Here is a 17,271-nt window from a genome sequence, read left to right on the forward strand (position 1 = left end):
CACAATGGATTACTAATGGGGCAATCATTTCGGTATTTGACTATAAAATGTATTAAATATTCGTTATTTTTAAAAACAGTGGCTAACAAAATATCTTTTAAAAGTTTCTCATTAATTAGCAATGGTTTATAATTTTAAAATGAAAATTTATAAGTGAACCGTGCGTAATTACTATATAATATACACATAAATACCTCGAGATCCAAGAGTATTAATAACAATATTACAAGAATACAATTATCTTATGTAGTTCCTATTATTATAAGAAAAAAAATCAATGATTTTTGGTATAAATAGTGCATGTAATTTCTTTTTTTTTTTGTTTTGGAAATAGATCAAAAAGTTTGAAATAAGATAACTGCCATAAATTTATTTCGACTATCTGTATATCAATTCTATTTTAAACTATTAAAGATGAAATTATTTTAAATGAATATACATTTTCGGGATTAAAAAAAAAAAAAAAACAAATGAAGGAGGTAAAAAATCAAAGCCATCTAGTTTTGAATGTTTGTATTTATTAGTAATGTTGTAAGGTTTTTACAAAGTTACCGAAGACGTTCATCGTGACTTTATTTGAACTTTTGATATTTAATTGAATTATTTGACATGAGAATTTCCATAACGCGACCTACTATAAGCCTATAAAATGTGTCATTCAGAGATCACTCTGTCTAAAAAGGTTAAGCAGGACTCGCAACTTAGTCGATATTCGGAAAACTTTTTATTTTAACATTTAAGTAAAATGGCTCTGATTAATTGATATAAACAAAACCGAATCGATAAACGTTTTTACTAAACGCAGAACTCCAAAACGGCTGAATTAATTTGGCTATTATTTTTATTTAAACTTTTCGTATACTTTCTAGAAGGTTACCTTTACCTAGAACAGCTACTACGAATTAAAAATTAAGATACCTACTTACGCCGAAAATCGGAAAAATTCCGAAACCGTAGCCGTTAACGATTATTTCAATTACACATGTTTGACAGTAAACAAGCCAGCACATCTGTCGGTTCTTAGTACATGTTACTTAATATTGTTTTCGCACAAAAATCCAAATAACAATAATAATACTTAAAATAAATTCTGCCCTATGTTTATGATATTTTTGATCAAATTTTAAAAAAATGTTTCTCTTGCGAGCAGCCCTTTAAATGGTCACAGATTGTATTACCGCAGTCACGACATACAAAGTATCAACTAATTATATATTTACAATTGATGCAAGATCATCGATAAACTAAATAGATTTAAGTGATACCATTCTTGTTCTCTTCGCATTTATTAGGCTGATCATTAGAGACTTGATGTTAAAAAGAACAAAGTTCAATTTCATCTATCGGTGTGTCCTATTTTAATTACGAGTTACAGATGTCTGCTGTATATTATATAGTTTGTATATAAGCTGTAACTAAAGTTTTTGGATGTATAAATGTGCTGGTTCGTTAGTAGTAAGATGGAACAGTGTTAATATAATTGTATTTGCTGACAAACGAAAAAAACCAACTTCAATTATATCGACAAGTAATACAACGTACGTAGACGAAAAAATAGTCAAGTAAATACGCATTATCAACGATTACTCCAAAAGTTGTTATCCAGATCTCGAAGAAATTTAAATTGACCACATGATAAACATCGGCTTTTGATTAAATTAAAAATTTTCAAAATCGGTACACCCAGTAAAGTTATGGAGATTTTTGAGTTTCCCTCGATTTCTCTGGGATCCCATCGTCACATCCTGGTTTCCTTATCATGGTACCACACTAGGGATATCTCTTTTCCAACAAAAAAAAGTATTATCCAAATCGGTTCATAAACGACGAAGTTATCCCCGAACATACATAAAAAAATATATACGGTCGAATTAAGTAACCTCCTCCTTTTTGAAGTCGGTTAATAAAATACATTATTTAAAAAAATTATATTCAGTTCTTTAAAATACAAAATAATATAAGTACAGGGTAACAATATTTACAAGAGAAATGTACGAAAGGTGGCTTAATTTTCAAGGAAGCTTTTTTTCTAAATTATGCGAAGCGTGTCTTTGTGAATTATTTTTGGAATTATTAATAATTTAAAACATTGTTCTAGATTATTTTTTAAAGTACTCTAATTTCCTTTATTTTCATTTATGTGCATATATCTAGCACATTTTACATTTTCATTTTATATTATTACTTTTCTAATCTGTCCAAAAAGGATTTTTCTTCGTCTGAGGTTCCGTCCTTCTATCCACGTTGGCGTTTGTAGATATTCCTCCCCAATTAGTAGAAAAGAAACAGATTTTTTAACGCATCATATTTTTCAGTAAACATTATGATTATATATGAACTCTTACAGGTCTTTATTCGGTGATAATCTTTATTCATATTGTTCTTTTAAAATTAAGTAACATAATTACACTTCATCCACTATACACTACAAGCTGTTTGTCTTATCAACCATATTTTTAGCTGTTGTATTTTCTTGACTTATATGACTTTAAAACCGAACATGTATAAAATTACCAATTAAACCTCCAAATTCGTTAATAAATGTGAAGTAAGACTATAACCTCTCGAACTGTACTTAATAGGACACACGCCTAAAATAATATACTTATATATATAAATATCACGCCCAGAATACAATAATATAAATATCACACCCGCAATGCAAATAGCATAACAAACTGCGCCAACGGGCCAGTCAAATTTTTTTTTAAATAATAATAAATAAATCACCTCATCGCCTCACGACTAACGGCCCCATTAGGATTATACTATAGTCGCTTCAGCGTGTAATATCCCACTACTGGGCATAGGCCTCTTTCCCCACGTAGGAGAAGAATCAGAGCTTAATCCACCACGCTGCTCCAATGCGGGTTGGCGGATATATTCCCTATTATGAGTAACGATCGCTATCAGGTGTACATGATAACAACCGGGACCGACGACTTAACGTGCTCGTCGAAGCACGGTGGGCAGACCCACAAGGACTGCACAAACACCCAGACCACGGCAGACACCTCTATGGCCAATACAAATGTTTGTCATGTGCGGGGATCGAACCCGCAACCGCCAGCGCAACAGGTACAATCCATGACCGTAACCGTTGCGCCAACGCGGCGTCATTATACTATAGTCAGTAGGTATAAAATCAAATATGGTCAAATATGGTATGTTGGTGTGGTATCTTTACTAGTTGATTTATAATATAACCTTCTCGTTAAAAATATTTAAAATATAGAGGGTTTTATTGCCATTTAAATATTAAAATAGTATTTATTACGATTTTAAATTTTATACAGCACAATTGAAATACCAAATATTTTGACCTCAATTTTTTGAATAAAAATCAAAATAGCTTTATGCAAATAGACTTCAAAAGCACTTTCGAAACGTCATTATAGAAATTAAAATTTTAAATTTGCTTAAAGTGAAGTTTCGTAACGTAGAACCCGCAGACCCTGTAGAGAAGAACCGCCAAAAAACTCCACAGTTACTCCTTTTAATAATTGTGTTTGCTCGCAAACGAAAAAAATCGACTTCAATTACATCGACAAGTGTCACAACGTAAGTAACGTATAATCGAAGTGATTAATATTATATTAATAAATTGACGTACAGTACATCCTCTTATCCTAACATAAATTATCGTTTAATTAATTGATTTGATAGTTTTACTAACGTGAAATTCCGTATTTAACACAAAAATTAAAATATATATATATAATTAAAACAAAATAAATTATTTAGCAAACTTTTTAAAAAAAGAATTAAACCACAAATAACTAAGCACTATAATAATACACACATAAGCATCAATATATAAATAAATAGCTGATGAACGTAATTACACATATTTAATATTTTCCTTGTGCTGTAAAATAAAACGCGAATAAATGGAAAAATTTAAAGGCTAATGTTTTATACATGTGTGTATTTATATATTAAAGAATATAAAAGGCTCGGCGCCTACTTACGTAATGTTATTTTAAAGGCAATATGCTGTTTTGTGTACAGATGGAGCATGTATTATCATCGTGTTGTCAGTTTCCATTGTCATCTGTTTTTGTGTGTGTGTGTAAGGACGCAGCTTATTGAAAAAATATATAAAACGACGCACATGTCTACAAATTAATTATTTAAATAAATTATATGTATTTGTCTAAACGTTTTGTGTCGTGACGACGTTTTTCTCTTGTTTATTTTTATATCAGATGTATGTATGAGTTAGATTTGTCTGTGTGAAGTTTATTTGAACGTTTTTTATGCAATGCAATTTAAATTTATATATAATTACTTTTAAAGTATGATATTTAGTGGTTAACGTTTTAAATAAAAAGAAGATTTAATTTATAAACGTATAAAACAACTTTGTTACGGGTACCTATATATATTTTTTTTAATTTAAAATACAAAATAATCTTAACTAAAAACATTATCATTAAACGTTGTGAAAAAAAATCATTTAATGATACATAAATTTTTCTTTTACTTACTTTACTGCAAAAGTCTAACTCATAATATTCTGTCGTTTATCAAGGAAATGATAAAATAACGCATTTATAAGTTATGTATATTATTTTTGATAATTATAACTAAAAACTATTTTTTTAATTTTGCCTTAAAAAGGTACTTAGGTTTATTTTAACTGTATAAAAAATAATCTTTTCAAATAACCTTAATCAAATTATATGTTTGAACTTAAATCAGGTTATAAATACCACTAGCAGTAGGTTAGGTAAGTGCACTAATTGATAGTAGAAACCTATTTACTAGAAGTTATTTAGATTAAAGTAGTGACACAGACATTAAAAATGTGAAAATTATGCTCTTACTATGCTACGTGGCCATACAGATGTTACGTGATCTGGTCATTTGTGGATTATATGTGCTCTGGGCATTTATGCTTGTGTATTTTGTGTTTTTTGTACTTCCGACACAGATGTAAATCTTAGTGGGGGCCGTTTGACTTTGAGGCGTTTATTTCTTAATGCGGTTAAAATTTTATGAAATCGTAGTCGTCTAATACCAATAAATATAAAAATAATGTGCAGTGGACACATACATTAGTATGGACAAGCGCGACTTATACACAAATTTACATACATTTCAATAAAACTAGCAAACACTAGAATGGAAAAATGTCGTAATACGAACGATACTAAAATTACAAGATTATAATTGTGTTTGATCGCAAATAAATAAAAACTACTTCCATTTAAATCAACAATTAATAAAACATAAGAATATATTCAAAAAAATTATTAATTTTATACGCATTATTATGAATAACTCACAAAGCTCTCATCAGTCTCGATCAAATTTAAACGGAACAATAACACACGTATCAGTTTTCGATTACAAAAAGGATCATCAAAATCGGTACACCCAGTAAAAATCTATGAACAACACACATAAAAAGTATGGACAACTAAGAATCCGTAGATCTTGTGTACGCTTTAGCCTGTAATATCCCACTACTGGGCATATGCCTCTTTTCCCCGTGTAGGAGAAGGATTAGAGCTTAATCCATCACGCTGCTCCAATGCGGGTTGGCAGATATATTTCCTACTCTGAGTAACGATCGCTATCAGGTGTACATGATAACAACCGGGACCGACGGCTTAACGTGCTCTCCGAGGCAAGGCGGGGAGGCCCACAAAGACTACGCAAACACCCAGACCACGGCAAACACCTCTATGGCCAATACAAATGTTTGTCATGTGCGGGGATCGAACCCGCAACCGCCAGCGCAACAGGTAGATACAATCCATGGTTGTAACCGTTGCGCCAACTCGGCCAGATCTTGAGTAATATAATAATAATAAAAAACACACACACACACACATACACATTAAAAATACCGTCGAAATGAGAACCACCTCGTCCTACGTCTAAAGTCGGTAAAAATATTAGAAATATTATGTTAAATAACTGGATCGGCGTCGAGATTAATCTTTACACTGCAACTAGTATTCGTAACGGTAATTTCTTAACGTTCCTGTCTTTACTTAGTAAATATATGAACTCATTTAATTAATGAAACATATGGGCGCTAATTTTATAGTTCTTTAATTATATTTTAGAAGTAATTTGTATATAAAATAATTATACTCGATTTTTTTAAGAAACTTTCTTAACGTTTCAAAATAAACATTGACAACTCCTGAAGCTTTATATTAAAAAAAATACCGTTATCTAAGACTTCAATGGATTTCTTTTTAACCGACTTCCAAAAAAGGAGGAGGTTCTCAATTCGACTTTTTTTTTTTTTTTTTTTAATGTATGTTACATCAGAACTTTTGACTGGGTAGACCGATTTCGACAAACTTTGTTTTAATCGAAAGGTGGTGTGTGCCAATTGGTCCCATTTAAATTTATTTGAGATCTAACAACTACTTTTCGAGTTATATCTAATAATGCGTTTTTACTTGACGCTTGTTTCGTCGACCTACATTGTATTATACCACATAACTTTCTATTGGATGTACCGATTTTGATATTTCTTTTTTTGTCAGAAAGGGGATATCCCTAGTTTGGTACCATGATGAGGAAATCAGGATCTGATGATAGAATCTTAGAGAAATCGAGAGAAACTCTCGAAAATCCGCAATAACTTTTTACTGGGTGTACCGATTTTGATAATTTTTAATTTCATCGAAAGTTGATGTTTATCATGTGGTCACATATAAATTTTATCGAGATCTGACAACTGATTTTTGAGTAATCTTTGATAAGGCGTAGTTACTTGACTATTTTTTCGTCGACCTACGTTGTATGTTACTCGTCGATGTAATTGAAGTCGGTTTTTTTTTTCGTTTGCGAGCAAACACAATTATAAATGTAATTATCTGTTATATCTTGTAACGCTATATTTTACTTAAGTTCACATCACTACTTCGCTACAAGTAGGCTGATCTTTTAAAGATCCTTCCTCACCGAACAGACTACTTTGTGTATCGCTAAGTACACAACTAATTCTTAAAACATGCAGCGAACAGCGATGGATAATTTATGGTGAATTTATGACGTTGACGATATATGAATATTATTATTCAATGCTTAAATTAGAAACTCAATAAAACCTATTTGTCTTACGTATTCTAGACTATTAAAAAAAGCATTTTCAGTTGTAGCATAATATTAACTAGAACTCACTTCAGCTTACCGCAGTCTACTGCTGGACATAGGCCTCTGCAAGTTCACGCCAGACATTATATCACGAACTTATGACTGTGTTTTGCGCATAGTCACCAAGCCGGGCAGACGGGTTGGTGACCGCAGTGCTGCCTTTGTCGCACCGAAGACGCAGCTGCCCATCTTCGGCGTGTGTATTTCAAAGCCAGCAGTTGGATGGTTATGTCGCCATCGGTCAGCCTTATAAGTTCCAAGGTGGTAGTGAAATTGTGCTATCCCTTGGTCGCCTCTTACGACACCCACGAGCAGAGGGGGGGGGTGGCTATATACTTAACTGCCGTAATCACACAGCCCATTATTAACAGCATATTTAAAACAAATATAACTTTTATTTGTAAAATGACGATTCGAAAATGCTTTTAATGCCTTCTATATGAAGAAAAATATATTTAGAAAAAATTATTAAGAAAAAATTATTATTCTTTTCCATTTTGGAGACTAATTTCTTACTCAGCTACAAGTAAATGTAGACAAATAAATAATTATAAACATATACATTTGCAAGTAATCGTACAATCAAGACCGCGTGGAATGGTGACAAGAATGTTAGTGGCAATTCCTCGTTAAATTATACCCGATTCTGCGGACAACAAATGAGCCAGTCTTTGGACTTGAGGAGGCTAATGAGACGAAATGTAAATTTATAATGGCTAATATCAAAATGCGGATGTTTGTTTAGTTGTTTCAGCGTGTCAATCTCAGGATGTACTAATACGGTTTTAAAAACTATTTTATGTTAGACATCATTATAGATAGGATATATACTGTATATATATATATATATATATATATATATACGGGCTTTATATAAAAACAAATAGGAATTCAGGAATACCAGTTTGATTAAAAAAAAACAGACACCTACGTTAACTGATACCTTTAAAGGTCAGATAACTGTCAAACGATGTCGGCCGCAACAACTTCGAGAAGGAGGCCGATAGGAGGATTCGGTTGGGCTGGGCGGCGTTTGGCAGACTCCGTCGCGTCTTCACTTCGAAGATTCCGCAATGCTTGAAGACAAAAGTTTTCGAGCAATGCGTCCTGCCTGTGTTAACATACGGAGCCGAGACGTGGACACTGACCAAAGGACTGGTCCACAAGTTTAAAGTCGCTCAACGTGCAATGGAACGGGCTATGCTTGGGGTCTCTCTCAAAGACAGGATTAGAAATGAGACTATCCGCGGGAGAACGAAAGTAACCGACATAGCCCACAGAATTAGCAAGTTGAAGTGGCAGTGGGCTGGTCATCTGTGTCGCAGGACCGATGGCCGTTGGAGCAGACGGGTCCTAGAGTGGAGACCGCGTCTTGGCAAACGCAGTGTGGGACGTCCTCCGGCCCGTTGGACCGACGATCTACGTAAGATTGCCGGTGTAGGCTGGATGAGGATTGCGGAAGACCGGGATGTGTGGCGCGAACTTGGGGAGGCCTATGTCCAGCAGTGGACTGCGATAGGCTGAAGTGAGTGTGAGTGAACTGTCAAAAACTTTATTACCAAACCACAAAAATAACAGAAAAAGAAACGTTAGGTTACCTATAGCACAATTGTTAAAATTTAATAATCTCATATTTTAATGAAAAATTAACAGTCGATATAAATATAACTGAAATTTAATAACACAATTAATAAGTCTGGCGAAGGCTTAGTCTTCAAAAGAACTTTTGAATCGTCATTGCATAGATTAAAATTATAATTGTTTTTAATAAATTAATAGTTAAATTGAAGCTGAAACCGATTCGAAATTTTGTGTTCCGTTAAATTGTATTATGTGTGAATTTTACAGAAGAGAATCGGTAAAAAAATTAAAGTTCAAACTGAACATCTAGGATTGATTATTAGTATAATCTGAGTTAAGTAAATAATTTTAAGTACTAATTAGACCAGGTTTTAAGGCGCCAACAAACCACAGCCACTATTTATAAGTGGACGTATTACTTTACTCACGTTGCACCTTAATTGTGATATTAAAGCAAGCTGCGTAATTATGATATTTAAGTAATTACAAAAAGTTTACTTTTAGACTTTTATTAAACAAGTTACAACTAATAATCGTCACCTGTGTTCTATAATGATTTACAACAAAAAAAAAAAAAAAAAAAACAATAAGATTTTTTAGTCTGACTGACTAGTCAGTCACTCAGTTCAGCCTATTGCAATCAACTGCTGGACATAGGCCTTCTCAAGTTCGCGTCAGACACATTTGTTATTTACTAAGTCAGGTATTTTTTTTTTAATATAATTTTAATGAGTTTTCAATATAAGTACCTACTACACATGGTTATTTTTTTATCCGCATATGTAGACTCGACTGCTATGTATCGCTTTACAAAATTTGGAAGCTAACTCATTTTAAAAAAATGCATCATTGAATTTATCGGTAAAAAAATTCTGTTGCATTGTTGGTTATATGGCTATGTCTACGCGTTGGCACAGATGTTACGAAATTGAGTTTGACGCGCTAGCGGTTTAAGGTTCTAGCTCCGCTAATGATAAACATTTGTATTGGCCATATGTCACTGAGGTAGGGCACAGCAGGAATTTCCTGCTCAAAATATAGAGCAGCCCGACTGGGGTAGTACCTCGACCTTACAGAAGATCACAGCAAAATAATACTGTTTTCAAGCAGTATTGTGTTCCTGTTGGTGAGTAAGGTGACCAGAGCTCCTGGGGGGATTGGGGATTGGGTCGGCAACGCGCTTGCAATGCTTCTGGTGTTGCAGGCGTCTATAAGCTACGGTAATCGCTTACCATCAGGTGAGCCGTACGCTTGTTTGCCGACCTAGTGACATAAAAAAAAATGTGTAGATATTTGTCGTGGTCCGGGCATTTGAAAAGGATTTGGCCCGTCATAGGAAACAAATTCTATTGGGTCCTTTGAGTGTGAAGCCCTAAATTATCTATTTACTGCTAGGCAAAGGCCAATTTCTCCGTGTGCGATAAATAAAATAATAGTATAATGTTATGAAGTAAAACTTCACTCAGTAAAGTTTTATAAGTTTCAAATGATTACAGCCTTATTAGTGACTGTACTACAATATAAATCTCGCTATTTTAATGGAACAAATTACCTCTTGCCCTAATAGTTAACCTAAATGAAAACTGGGTAATAAAAACGCTCTTAACTTTCCGTTTATCTATAAGTAAATAGAATATGTCTATGGTTTAAAATACACTCATAAACAATAATAAGGTATTTTGTTTGTATTGTTTTTTGTCTAATATTTTATCCAAAATACCGACCGTTCCAGCGGGGCTCGAACCCACGCCCCCGACTCACCGCGTCGGACTCACCGCTGGAACGGTCGGTATTTTTGATATGATGTTAAAAATGTTAATAATAAGGTAATTGAGTTTTAGGGCCACAAGACTATAGTACCTAATTCTTTGACGTTTAATATTAAATTTAAATTTATTTTTGTTTATCATATCCTACGTGGAGAAAGAGGCCTATGCCCGGATGTGAGATGTTATAGATTGAATCAATAAATTATTTATCACTTACTTACCTGACAAATGTTGTTCCCTCTTGTGAACTGAGAAATGGACCTGATCATTTCGTTTCCGGGCATTTTTAATTTTTCCTAAATTTTTCTTTCATACTCATATTGACCACCAGGACTATCTTCTTTGTGTGCTCCTCGAGGCCCAGAGGCAATAATTTAAAAAAAGGAAAAAGCTGTGATTATTTTGGGGTATTTAAAATATTTATATGTTATGGCATATATATATGTATGTTAAATAATACAGTTAAACTGAGATTACGTCCTCCTTTTTTTGAAGTCGGTAAAGACATAAATGTCTATTGTTACATCTATTGTTTCAAATAACAGTATAAAATAAGTTTTCATGTGTATCTAGAACGGAGATAGAGTTGTGTAGACTACCTGTAAATAAAACATACTTGAAGCTGTTAAGAGTCACGGCGAGCGAACCCGTTAGCTAATAATTGTATATATTGCATATAGCACCCAATTATTTGTTACATTTTAAATTCACTTTTGTTCTATTTCCAAGACAGAAATTCCGACGTAGTGTAATAGAATAAAATAATTTAAAAATGGCATGTCGCTACGAAAGTAATAACTAAGTAGACTATATTGTAATGAAGGTAATCTAATGTATAAAATTCTCGTGTCATGGTGTTAAACATTGGTCTCCTCCGAAACGGCTCGATCGATTTTAATAAAATTTTATGGACATATCGGGTAGGTCTGAAAATCGGCCAACATCTATTTTTCATACTCTAAGTTATAAGGGGGGGGGGGATTAAGCGGGTTAATAACATATATGGCAAAGAAACGTTTGCGGGGTCAGCTAGTTTATTTATATATATTATATGATAAATTACAGCTATAAAGAGCTTTTGGAAAATTAAAAAGTACCAAATAAAGCTACATACTTTAAAGCACTTTAATTTCGAGACGATTAAGTAGTTTAGACAGAAAAAGAATATAGGTTAACAACAAAAATATAAAAAAAAGTCCTGTATTACGTCTAACAATAAATCAGTAATAAAAGTTAAAAAAGAGCTTTTGAGAGCGGAAAATTTTTAATAAAAAATACACATACACACAGAGGCACACATTTTAAGACAGACGAAGATACCATTTCTACAAATCTCTCGTCCGAGGCGAGAATAGTTAATGAGTTGGACCGATGTTCTATTGTATCCTTTTTCCTGCAATTGGCGTGTTTTAAGTTTACTATCCAAACAAACCATTGTTCTAGAACTAGTGTTTTTCAAATACCTGGACACGTAAAACGTACTAATGTCCCTTGCGTAGGTACTTATCGAGAAGTTTTGAATTGAAGATCCTGTAATGGCTACTAGAACTGTGTATAAAATAATAAAAAAAGTACTGAACTGAATTGAACTGAGGGCACAGTCGGAAATTTCCTGCTCAAAATATGGAACAGCCCAACTGAGTACCTCGGCCTTACAGAAGATCACAGATAAATAATACAGTATTCAAGCAGTGTTAAGTTCCTGTTGATGAGTTAGTAGGTAAACAGAGCTCCTTGGAGGAATCAGAGATAGGGTCGGCAACATGCTTACGATGCTTCTGGTGTTGCAGACGTCTATAAGCTACGGTAATCGCTTACAATCAGGTAAGCCGTACGTTTGTTTGCCGACCTATTTAAATAAAAAAAAAAGTATTTGTAAAAATACTAGATAACCTATTAATAATGTAGAAATATAAGCAACCTACACTCATTTTATTGTTAATTTCAAGAAAAGTTTAGAATTGATGTCGGGTTTTAAGTTATACAAATTTGCTCTGTAAGATCAATTAATTATAAAACAAAAATTAAAAATGCTTTACACGCTTTACACTACACTTTTTATTTTTGTGAAGTTTGTAATTCAAGATCCTCTTATACTTAAAGTAGCAAATATACTTTTAAGATTGAAGTATGTAAATTATAATGCAGGTATGTGTGTATAGTGTATACACTAACTCAGCTCCTAGGAGTTAAAAAGTGGTTAAAATTTAGAAAAAAATCGCGTTCTCCTTAAACAAAAATAATGTAATAAGTTATCTTATTTCATCATTATCATAATATCATAGAAATACAGTCACATCTAATAGTTAGTTAATCGTAATTTAATTATTTATATAATAATAAAAATACTCTTTATTGTACACAACAATAATCAGCACAATAACATATTACAAAAAAAAAAAACAGTATACAAAGGCGAATAAAAAGAAAAGAAAAAAAATTGAGTCTTAAAATCGACACTTTCGTTAATATCACGATGCGCGTATTTGAACAAACATTATTTAATTAAAACAATAGTTGTCAATAAATTACATAATTTAAACTTTTATAAATAGATATATTCCATTAACATCGATTTTGCTCTAAAAGATGGCGAGTTTGTTTTCTCTGCACATACACAGGCACATTTTACGAGTGTGTTCGTCTTTCACGACGCGCTGATGCATCACATAAACCAGCGCTTGGCGGCTGTGCCAAAAAACACAAAGGAGTGTGTTGGACTTGAATGATTTTGATACTTCTTATGACTTTTTTTTTCTTCTTACTATATATTATATTAATATAATAATTATAAATATCTATATTTAGAGTATTTATAGTGGGTCTCCCCACCGTGCCTCGGAGAGCACGTTAAGCCGTCGGTCCCGGTTGTTATCATATACACCTGATAGCGATCGTTACTCATAGTAGGGAATATATCCGCCAACCCGCATTGGAGCAGCGTGGTGGATTAAGCTCTGATCCTTCTCCTACATGGGGAAAGAGGCCTATGCCCAGTAGTGGGATATTACAGGCTGAAGCGTAATATTTAGAGCAATTAGAGAAGTTACAATAAGGTGGTGCCATATAATATACATTATGGGGAATTTATCCCTTTGTCACGCCAAGACACACTTTCAGAGATTCCCAAACAAACATTAACGTCACAAAAGCTATCCTACATTACCTTTTTATTTTGAAAATATAACAAAAAATATTTACAATTTGTAAAAAAAATAATCTTAATTATAAAAGTAATTGTTTGTATTCACGACTCACGCTTGCATTTCAACTTTTTAAATATTTAATTTACGACGAATTTATAAGACGAATAAAAAAAAAAATCGAGAGGTATGTAACACACATATGTAACACAATGACAATTAATTTATACAAATGCAGTGTGAAAGTATTTATAATCTCCTTCGTCTTACTAATAAACCCTGGTAGCATTTCCGTTTAAAAATGTGGGAAGTGATAGAGGAAGTGATGTTCATGACTTAAGACTTAACAGGGCGCAGCTATACATAAAACATGAAACCTTAACAGTATCGGCTCCCATTTAAAATACAAAACGGATTTCTTGTATAGTGAGAGTCACGGCTTTTCGTATGATAATATCTTTTTTAGTTACTATTCGGAATTGAGCATAGGAGAAAGTTTAAGAAAAAAAAATTAAGTTTAATGTCTCATTATTTATTTTAAAAAATGGACTAGTTTAAAATTATTACAAATACCTATATATAAAAACTTAACATGTTTTAAAATTTTGCGATTTTTTTTGTGAAACTGTATATATTTAATAAGATATAAGACTAATTCCTAGTATCAAGATAGTACAGTCGTAGTATGATCGGTATAAAAACTGAGTACCGCAAAAATAGATGTTTGTAAAAATGTGCATAACACATTAAAGAGTACCGCCGTCGAGCCAATCAGGCGTCCGTGATCATAGTGTTAGTTATATTAGAATATTTGTGTATTATATATGTGTGTGTTGTCTTAGAATGTTCGGTGATGCTATTGGTGGATAGTTTTTATAACGCTTTGAGAACATTTGTAGTAAAAAAAATATTTAACGTTTAAATGGTGCATTAATTTATTTAATTAAATAATTATCCTTAATTTTACGCGAATGCTAGTTAGTGCCAAGATACAGGGTGAGTTTGGAAATATTTTAGTATTAGAACAATGTATTTTAAACAGTAGGTAAACTTGTATGTGTAATAAATAGTATATTTTAGTACTGAAATCATTACAAATAAATAAGAAATTTACATAACGATTGTAAATAATTCAGAACTGTAAATTATTAAATTATTATTTCTGGTTAATAATTTGTCATTTTAAATTTTGTGATTTTAATTTACTCAAATTTGCCGAAAATTTTGTTAGTTCGAATATGATTTGCGTCAGATATTCTGTTTATAACAGATTTTAAATTATATAAAAACCATTTCATGTTATTATATATAACTAGCTGACCCGGCGAACTTCGTATCGCCTAACACAAACTTTATCGTATGGTATAAAAGTTCAAATTGACTTTTAAGTATTATCACAAATCTTTTGTATGGGAGTATAGAAAAGTGTTGTTTTTAGACTTTTTCAGGAAATTTAATTTTTTTTTTTTTAGAATTTTTCTCTCCGTAAGAACCATCCTCGTACTTCAAGGAATATTTTAAAAAAAGAATTAGCGAAATCGGTCCAACCGTTCTCGAGTTTTGCGCTTAGCAACACATTCAGCGACTCATTTTTATATTATAGATAAATCAACACTAATCAGAAGTAGACATCTTCGCAGATCCATAAGACCAATTTAAGAAATAAATATATAAAGTATTGATGAACCTTTATATATAATTATAAAAGGGTTTTAGTTTTTTTAGTATAACAAATGTTATTTTTTCAGTAAAATACACCGTGATTACACCCAAAATTATTGTTGTGCAAACTTTTAATTTAGGTGTATAATTGTATAACCTGGTATTGTTTAAATGTATAAAGTTGTTTTATGTACTTAGTTGGAATGCCTTTATTTAATAAATAACAAAATTGCCTACACAATAAACAATAACTAAAAACCTAACTAAATCTTTTAAGTTTTTATATTTTTACATTCGATTTTCGAATATTTTTTATACCGCTATAAATATCAGGAGTTCTTAGTATTAATCTGCTTCCAGACAGGATTTGTACGTTTAATTTTAATATATATATATATATATATATATATATATATATATATATATATATATATATATATATATATATATATATATATATATATATATATATATTATACGTATATATATATATATATATATATATATATATATACGTATAATATATATATATATATATATATATATATATTATTTTACGGCATTCACAAAACTATAAGTAAGGATCACTATTTAGTGAATTTAACAAAATTTATGAATTGCTTAGACAAAGAGAGACAGAAAAAGAATATACAAATTTAACCTCAGTATTAAAAAAAAACCTACAATCACAATTTTAAAAACTTTTACATTATACAGAATGTTTACAGGACACAGTTTTATACAGTTTTAGTCTGTAACAAATAGGTATTCGATATACACTTGTATACATAATTGGCGGTGCCTGGCCGTTAGGGCCGGCTATCATAACATTTTGGTTTCATTTGTAGGACTAACAAACAAGCGGTCTAGGTATTTCATATTAGCTGTGGGCTTTAACCAACTTGGAGTAGAAAGAGGTTTTAATTGATTTTTTATGTAATTTATTTTTATTAAATCGCACTTCTTGTCTCGGTTGTCATTCGAAGATTACTGAAATAATTAATAATGTACTCGACGACGCGTCAGCGCAGCGGTTACAGCGCTGGCTGTTGCATTGGCGGTTGCGGATTCGATCCCCGCTCATGACATATTTGTATCTGTCTATCTCTATCCATATAGATGTTTGTTTGTTGTGGTCTGGGCGTTTGTGCATGTGTATTGTGTGTTTCCGGACCCCCGACACAGGAGACAATCCTACTGGGGGCCGTTGAGTGTGAAGCGTTTATTGATTTATTCACACTGGACATAAAAAAGGAATTCAAGCTTTTCATTTTTACACACACATACACATACCTACATGCATCAGCCTATCGCAGTCCACTGCTAGACAGAGGCCTCCCTAAGCTCGCGCCAAGCATTCCGGCCCCACCGGTAATCAAAATAGCCAGGAATAATGAACCTGTCAGGAACTAATGGCTAAAATTTTGACGCGTACTTATGAGTATTGCTCATAGTCACCACGCTGGGCAGGCGGGTTAGGGACCGCAGTGCTGGTTTTATCGCACCGAAGACGCTGCTACCCATCTTTGGTCTGCGCATCTAAAACCCAGTAGTTGGATGGAGATTCCGTCATCAGTCGGCTTCACCAGTTCCAAGACGGTAATGAAACTTTGTTATCTCTTAGTTGCCTCTTACGTCACCCACGGGAAGAGAGGGAGTGAGGGAGAGGTAGGATATATCCTAAAATGCCGTAGCCACACAGCAGATTTCATTTTTAATTAATTTAAAATAAATAAAAATGCATAGTTTTAATGACCGAATTGGTCTAGTTTTAGTGGACATGAGCCAGAATACCGTTTTTATGCAAAACAATGCCCGCCCGCATACAACTTAGATATTATTTGCCATTCATAAGTCGGTATCACACTCATGGAGCGGCTAGCACTCAGCCACTATGTACAAAAATATCAGAACGAAAGCGAGGCAAGCAGAATGGGGCAGCAAGTATATAGTATCGCTATAGATAACTATTTTACGATATGGATTGAAAA

The 17,271-nt window shown here is 32.6% G+C and overlaps 2 long non-coding RNA genes across 2 annotated transcripts; both read left to right on the forward strand.

The window, feature by feature from the left end:
- Nucleotides 1-2,159: 2,159 nt before the first annotated feature.
- LOC123666554 lies at nt 2,160-12,934 on the forward strand. Its single transcript, XR_006745273.1, has 3 exons — nt 2,160-2,438; nt 10,381-10,391; nt 12,921-12,934. It is a non-coding gene; the product is annotated as an uncharacterized LOC123666554 (long non-coding RNA).
- Nucleotides 3,353-6,247, forward strand: LOC123666555. Its single transcript, XR_006745274.1, has 3 exons — nt 3,353-3,439; nt 4,971-4,972; nt 6,236-6,247. It is a non-coding gene; the product is annotated as an uncharacterized LOC123666555 (long non-coding RNA).
- Nucleotides 12,935-17,271: the final 4,337 nt, after the last annotated feature.

This window comes from Melitaea cinxia, chromosome 26, assembly GCF_905220565.1.
Source record: "Melitaea cinxia chromosome 26, ilMelCinx1.1, whole genome shotgun sequence".
Taxonomy (NCBI): domain Eukaryota; kingdom Metazoa; phylum Arthropoda; class Insecta; order Lepidoptera; family Nymphalidae; genus Melitaea; species Melitaea cinxia.